Below are 6430 nucleotides of genomic sequence, written 5' to 3' on the forward strand. Positions count from 1 at the left end.
TACGGGTACATTTTCTTCTTGGCAAATGTTTTAAATTAATAGTTGCCATGAGTGTGTTTTCCTACGAAGACTGCAGACTTTTCTGTACATGTAGTGGAGGAGCAGTGAGGAGGGTATCTGCATTCCTGTACAGACAAGTTAACATGGCACAGTGACCCTAACTGAACCCTAATGCTCTGTGTATAATTGTGCTCCTACAGTTCCTCACAAAGGCTTTATGTACCCAGGATTAAACTCGTGTTGAGAAGATCCCACACAGCCCGCAAGTTGAAACAACCTGTTAATATTCAGACCTAAACAACAAAACAACTCTTGCTGTATGTCACAACCTGCCAAAACAGTTCAATTGAGCATTTCTTGAAATTGTCTGACACCAGGGCACTTTCTTTCTTAATGTTTACAAAACTTTAATCTACACATGTTTTTCTGTTTCAGCACTTTACATTTTTTTAAAAATAATTTTCATTCCAGACACTGTACCTGATGATTTATGCTTAAACCACTTATGACTGACCCACAAACCATTCCAGGATAAAAAGGCATCTCATTCGAGGGTTGAACCGGTGCTGTGTCGACACATAACAGCTAATAAATAAATAAATACAATTTAATTGAATCAAGATGATGTTATCTCAGCACAATTTTTTGGTTGTTGTTTTGTTTTACAGGACCAATATGATCCCACATTTTTTTAATTCTATCTCAGTCGTGGTTCCACGCGTGTTGAACCGGTACCATACGGCAACACTGAAACACTGCAGAACGTCGACTGATCATCACCTCTGGGTGTAAACAGCTCGCTACAGCTGCACTGTCACAACCTGTCCTGTGACGTTCATTAATGAATCGATTCTTTTGAACGACTCTTTTAAATGAACGATGGGAACCGATCCACAGCTGTGAGCCGTTCATTTGTGAGCCATTCTTTTTATATACACATTTTTGACACTGCCTTCATCAAATCAAATCACACTTTATTTGTAAAGCACTTTTCATGCCATAGGCAGCACAAAGTTCTTTATATGATTAAAAACATAAGAATAAAAACACTCAATGAAATCTTTCACACAGTCACATGCACACACACGTATACACACACAGCCCAATTTCGTTGTGAATAAAGTTATGTTAATCTATCTTTGTCTCCGAGGGGTCCATCCATAACATGCACACACCAACACGCTTCTTGATCTGTTGTTTGAAAGTCTGGTGGAAAATTTACAACAAAAATTACAAATTTTTAAGCACACAGACTGCGAGCAAAAAAAAATGAAACGCAAGCATATTTATTCACTGCAAGGTTGGATTAAAGGTTCAGTTTCTTTCTCTCTCTGCTGATGGAGCAGAACTCAGTCATAATGAGTTCTGCCGGCAGATATTAAAACTCTTCTTAACTGAAAGCCAGTCACAAACTCATTAAGTGCAGTAAGTACTCTGTACTCCTCACCTGTAAGTCACACTGGATAAAAGTGTCTGCTGTATCAATGTAATGTAAAAAAGTTCACACACGACTAAGTTGTGTGCTGATCCACAGAGAGATGATACTGTCTATAATGGAAAACGAAGCAGAGGAAAGGCGAACAAAGTCATGCTGAGTTTTACCGAGGAGGTCCATGCTTTGATGAACTGTGCATCTTTGTTCCTATTTTATTGCAGTCTTACTTTCTAGTCTTGTCATTTTGATTTCTTCCTTGTTTACTGCTTTTAATTTGAGTTTATTCCCCAGTTTTTCTGTCCACTTTACTTCCTGCTCCATGATTCTGGTTTCTCATGGTCACACCTGGTTTCTTTTGCTAATTGCCTCACCTGCAGCTCATTTTGTAATTAGTTCTACGTATATAGACTCGTGGTTTTCAGTTGACTCGTGGGATTATTTTTTATGTTTTTGCATTATCTATAGCTTCTTGTGTTCCATTGTTAAAACCCCAGACACCACTTGGTTTCTCCTCCTCTGTTGTTCTGCGTTTGGGTCTGTTAACTCGCCTTATCCCCCTTCGACCCTGACACGTGCAGTGCAGCACTGTACTATGTTAGAAAAAAGAACCATAAGAGTTGCATCTGGACATTTAGTTTACTGTTGGCCGAAGCCTCATCAGTGGTCTCGATGGAAGGGTTTGATATCAAGAAGCCATTCTTAAGGAAGGGAAATGGGAAGAGAAGGCTGAGGTGACACAAGAACACTGCACTGAACATCACTCATTACATTTACATGCAGCGTTGAGTTAAAGTGTTGTCCCAGTATACATACAGTAAGTCAATGAAGTTTTTGGCCAAAGTATGTCTGATGCTGCAACTTAAGGTAGTGATATGGCCACTTTAAGCCTGTTAAAATTTGACGGCATCTTGTTCATCTGTTTTACCAAACAACTACCAAAAATCAAGCTGTTGGCAAACTGGACCTTTACACTTTTTGTCAGTGTTAGTTGCTGTTTTTCTAAAACACTTGTGATAACCAGCTTCTTTGTGTAAAGGCATCTTCTGTTATATCCTGGCCCAAGTTCGAAAAGGGGCATGTACATAAACATCTCTGCAGTTTGAGTCTAGCCAAGTGTATATATGCAGGAGTAATTGGACTCACATCTACATTATCTGGGAGTTAATCCTGCCTTGAAAACTTTGATTATAAATGATTTGGTTCATTCCATTTTGACATGTATTCCAAGTCTGGTTTTGGTATGACACAATAAATTTGTTTTTGTCTTGTTTTCATTTTTTTTCTATCTTTCTTTCATATTTAAAGTAAACATGCGGGGTAGCAACAAGTCTGATGGAGTGGTGAGTCCTCCCCAGAACCTGGACCTCGACATTTGTGAAGCGGTGTGGGATCATCTGGACAGAGAACAGAACAAAAGGCAGCCAACATCCAAAAATGAGCTATGAGATGTCCTTCAAGAAGCCTGGAGATTGTAAAAGATTGTAAGCTTATCTTACAAGGTTCAGTCAAGCATAAAGTTTCTCACCAAACACTGATTTTCAATCTCATTAAAATTGCACAACCTCTGTTTTTGCCCCACATGTTGTACATCCATTCAGTTTTTCCCACGGTTCAGTAAATCTGCACCTTTTTTCCAGTTTCCTTGGCAATATATAAATAAATGAGTTTTTATTTTAAAAAACATTTCTTGCTGCTGCATCATTGCCCATGTTACATCTTTGCTTGCACTTTTCTTGAGGAACCTCACCTCTTGGCCCAAAATGAGCCACACATGAGGTGTTAAATGTTACTCACAATCACTCACTGTCTTTTCACCACATCCTGTCCACCACCATATAATTGAATTCACACTGACTCAGATCAGGACCCAGTCTGGAAGAAGTTTAAATAACTCACAGGCAAAAGCAGATCTGTTCTTCTTTACTGTACATACCAAACTGGGCAGTTGTGCTCCTAGCAACCAGATCTGGTTCAACACAATGGATCACTCTATCCTGGGGAACAGAACTTCTTTAGACACAACTCCTCTCTCCTGTCTGAAGATCTTGGCCGACACTTAAACAGTGAGGCCGTCTAAACAACCCTTTCACGTGCTGAAAAGAGAGCTGGGAGAGTGTGGCCCATCCATAAAAGCATTTAAATTTGCATTTTTTAAATATACATTTTCATATATTTAAGCTTTTAATTAACAATAATATTGACTCTTAGCAGTTAACTGAGTCAAATAAAGATAAAGAACAGAGTCGCCACATTTGTTTTTGTCAAGAATCAGCATCAAGTGTAGCTGTGAATGTAGGAACCATCTTGCTGTACCAACAGTTAACCTATCTACTTGCTGATAATTTATTTTAGCTTTTCGACAAAACTCAGGAAGAATTCCATAAATGGCTGTAATATATTTTTCATGTGTTCTTAGCAAACATGCAGATTTTGATCAGATGTGACTTACTCTGAGTGTTGCACTCAAGTGCTGTGGTGTAGGATGGACCCATCAGCAACAGAGACAGAGCCTACTGTTCACCCAGCCAGCCTGTTGGGACGCCAACCTCATCCAAAATAGAAAAAAAAGAATTAAAACAGCACATTTTTTGGTTTCAGAGAGGAAATTCTACAAGAAAGTCTCCACCTACAGCTCCCCACTGTCTGCCCAACTCCTCGCCAATTTACATGACAAAAGCGGTGCTTTTTGGATCACTGGGTTCTTTCACTCCTAATGACGGAGCCTCCACTTTTTCACCCAACCAGAAATCTGCTGGAGAAGAAACCACACACACCGCAGGCAGACGAGTTCACGAGGAACATCAATAACGCAAAATAGTAGCCTACAATTTAGCATAAAGCCTCGCGCTCACCGTCAATAATGGTACAAATACATAAAAAAATTAAAATAGTTTAACAAAGACAACATTAAAGCATTTTTTGTTTATTGATTTTTTAATTTTAGGAAAACCAAGATAGAAAGAGATAAAATGCAAAAAAATATATATATATATATATTATGACTATTATCGTCATGTTGACCTACCAAGCTACCGTAACTCTGTTTACAAAGCCCTTCATGCGGTAATATTTGAACAAGTTGTGGATTAAGTCTTGCGTAGGAATATTTTCAGACACTAACGGCAGCAGCTTTACCGGGGAAAGTTATAACCTGCTCGGAACAAGCTGTACGTTGGGTGCGGCTCGTGAGCACGCGCTTACGCGACTGCACATAATTTACACACCTGCAGTGATGAGGCGCTCGTAACGATGAATCATCATGAAGGGCACAGGCAGGGAAAGGTATCTCAATTACTTTACAGTCCTTTTCCCCCCTTCAACATTTACTGTGACTATTAAACTATAATTTAAATTAATAAATTAAAATAAATAGAATACACTTTATTCCTCCAATAATTATATATTATATTATATTATATTATATTATATTATATTATATTATATTATATTATATTATATTATATTACCACAGTTATACAGTTAATTAATTTGCATTTATATACACTTTTAGATATGTTAATATATTATGGAGAGAAAGTAGACTTAGTAACTATTACAGACATATAATACATGATTTACTGTTAAAGACAAAGATCTTTCTTTGTTGTTGACCAAAGCCTGGAACAACATTCTGCATCACATCAGAACTACAACATAACCGGGACTGTTTAAAACCGCTCACAGCCACCATGTGGTGAACAGTTACTGCTGGGACCCCTGATGTGGACCCCACACCCTCCAACCACTGCTTTCTCCCTCTGTAAGACTGTGTGATTGTACTCTCTTTGAAGACATGTTTGTTTCTGCAGAGCAGAAACCTGCTGAAAATCTGTTTTTGCTAATACATACTAATTATGTTCAAGAATTGCAAAAAGAAATAGATAAATAAATACAGACAGACAGACAGACAGACAGACAGACAGACAGACAGACAGACAGACAGACAGACAGATAGATAGATAGATAGATAGATAGATAGATAGATAGATAGACAAAAAGATAGATAGATAGATAGATAGACAGACAGACAGACAGACAGACAGACAGACAGACAGACAGACAGACAGATAGATAGATAGATAGATAGATAGATAGATAGATAGATAGATAGATAGATAGATAGATAGACAGACAAAAAGATAGATAGATAGATAGATAGATAGATAGATAGACAGACAGACAGACAGACAGACAGACAGACAGAAAGACAGACAGAAAGATAGATAGATAGATAGATAGATAGATAGATAGATAGATAGATAGATAGATAGATAGATAGATAGATAGACAGACAGACAGACAGACAGACAGACAGAAAGACAGACAGAAAGATAGATAGATAGATAGATAGATAGATAGATAGATAGATAGACAGACAGACAGACAGACAGACAGAAAGACAGACAGAAAGATAGATAGATAGATAGATAGATAGATAGATAGATAGATAGATAGATAGATAGATAGATAGATAGATAGACAGACAGACAGACAGACAGACAGACAGACAAAAAGACAGACAGATAGATAGATAGATAGATAGATAGATAGATAGATAGATAGATAGATAGATAGATAGATAGATAGATAGATAGATAGATAGACAGACAGACAGAAAGACAGACAGAAAGATAGATAGATAGATAGATAGATAGATAGATAGATAGATAGATAGATAGATAGACAGACAGACAGAAAGACAGACAGAAAGATAGATAGATAGATAGATAGATAGATAGATAGATAGATAGATAGATAGATAGATAGATAGATAGATAGATAGATAGATAGATAGATAGATAGATAGATAGATAGATAGATAGATAGATAGATAGATAGATCTTTATGGTATCAGTATAAAATTCATGCATAAAACCCAATTCCAAAAATCCTCCAAAAAACACTATAAAATAAAAATGTAAAATAAAAACCTTATTTAATGATTTGTAAATCTAATAAAGCCACAATTGATTCCTAATAGAACATAAACAATGT

This window comes from Melanotaenia boesemani, chromosome 21, assembly GCF_017639745.1.
Source record: "Melanotaenia boesemani isolate fMelBoe1 chromosome 21, fMelBoe1.pri, whole genome shotgun sequence".
Classification (NCBI taxonomy): Eukaryota; Metazoa; Chordata; class Actinopteri; order Atheriniformes; family Melanotaeniidae; genus Melanotaenia; species Melanotaenia boesemani.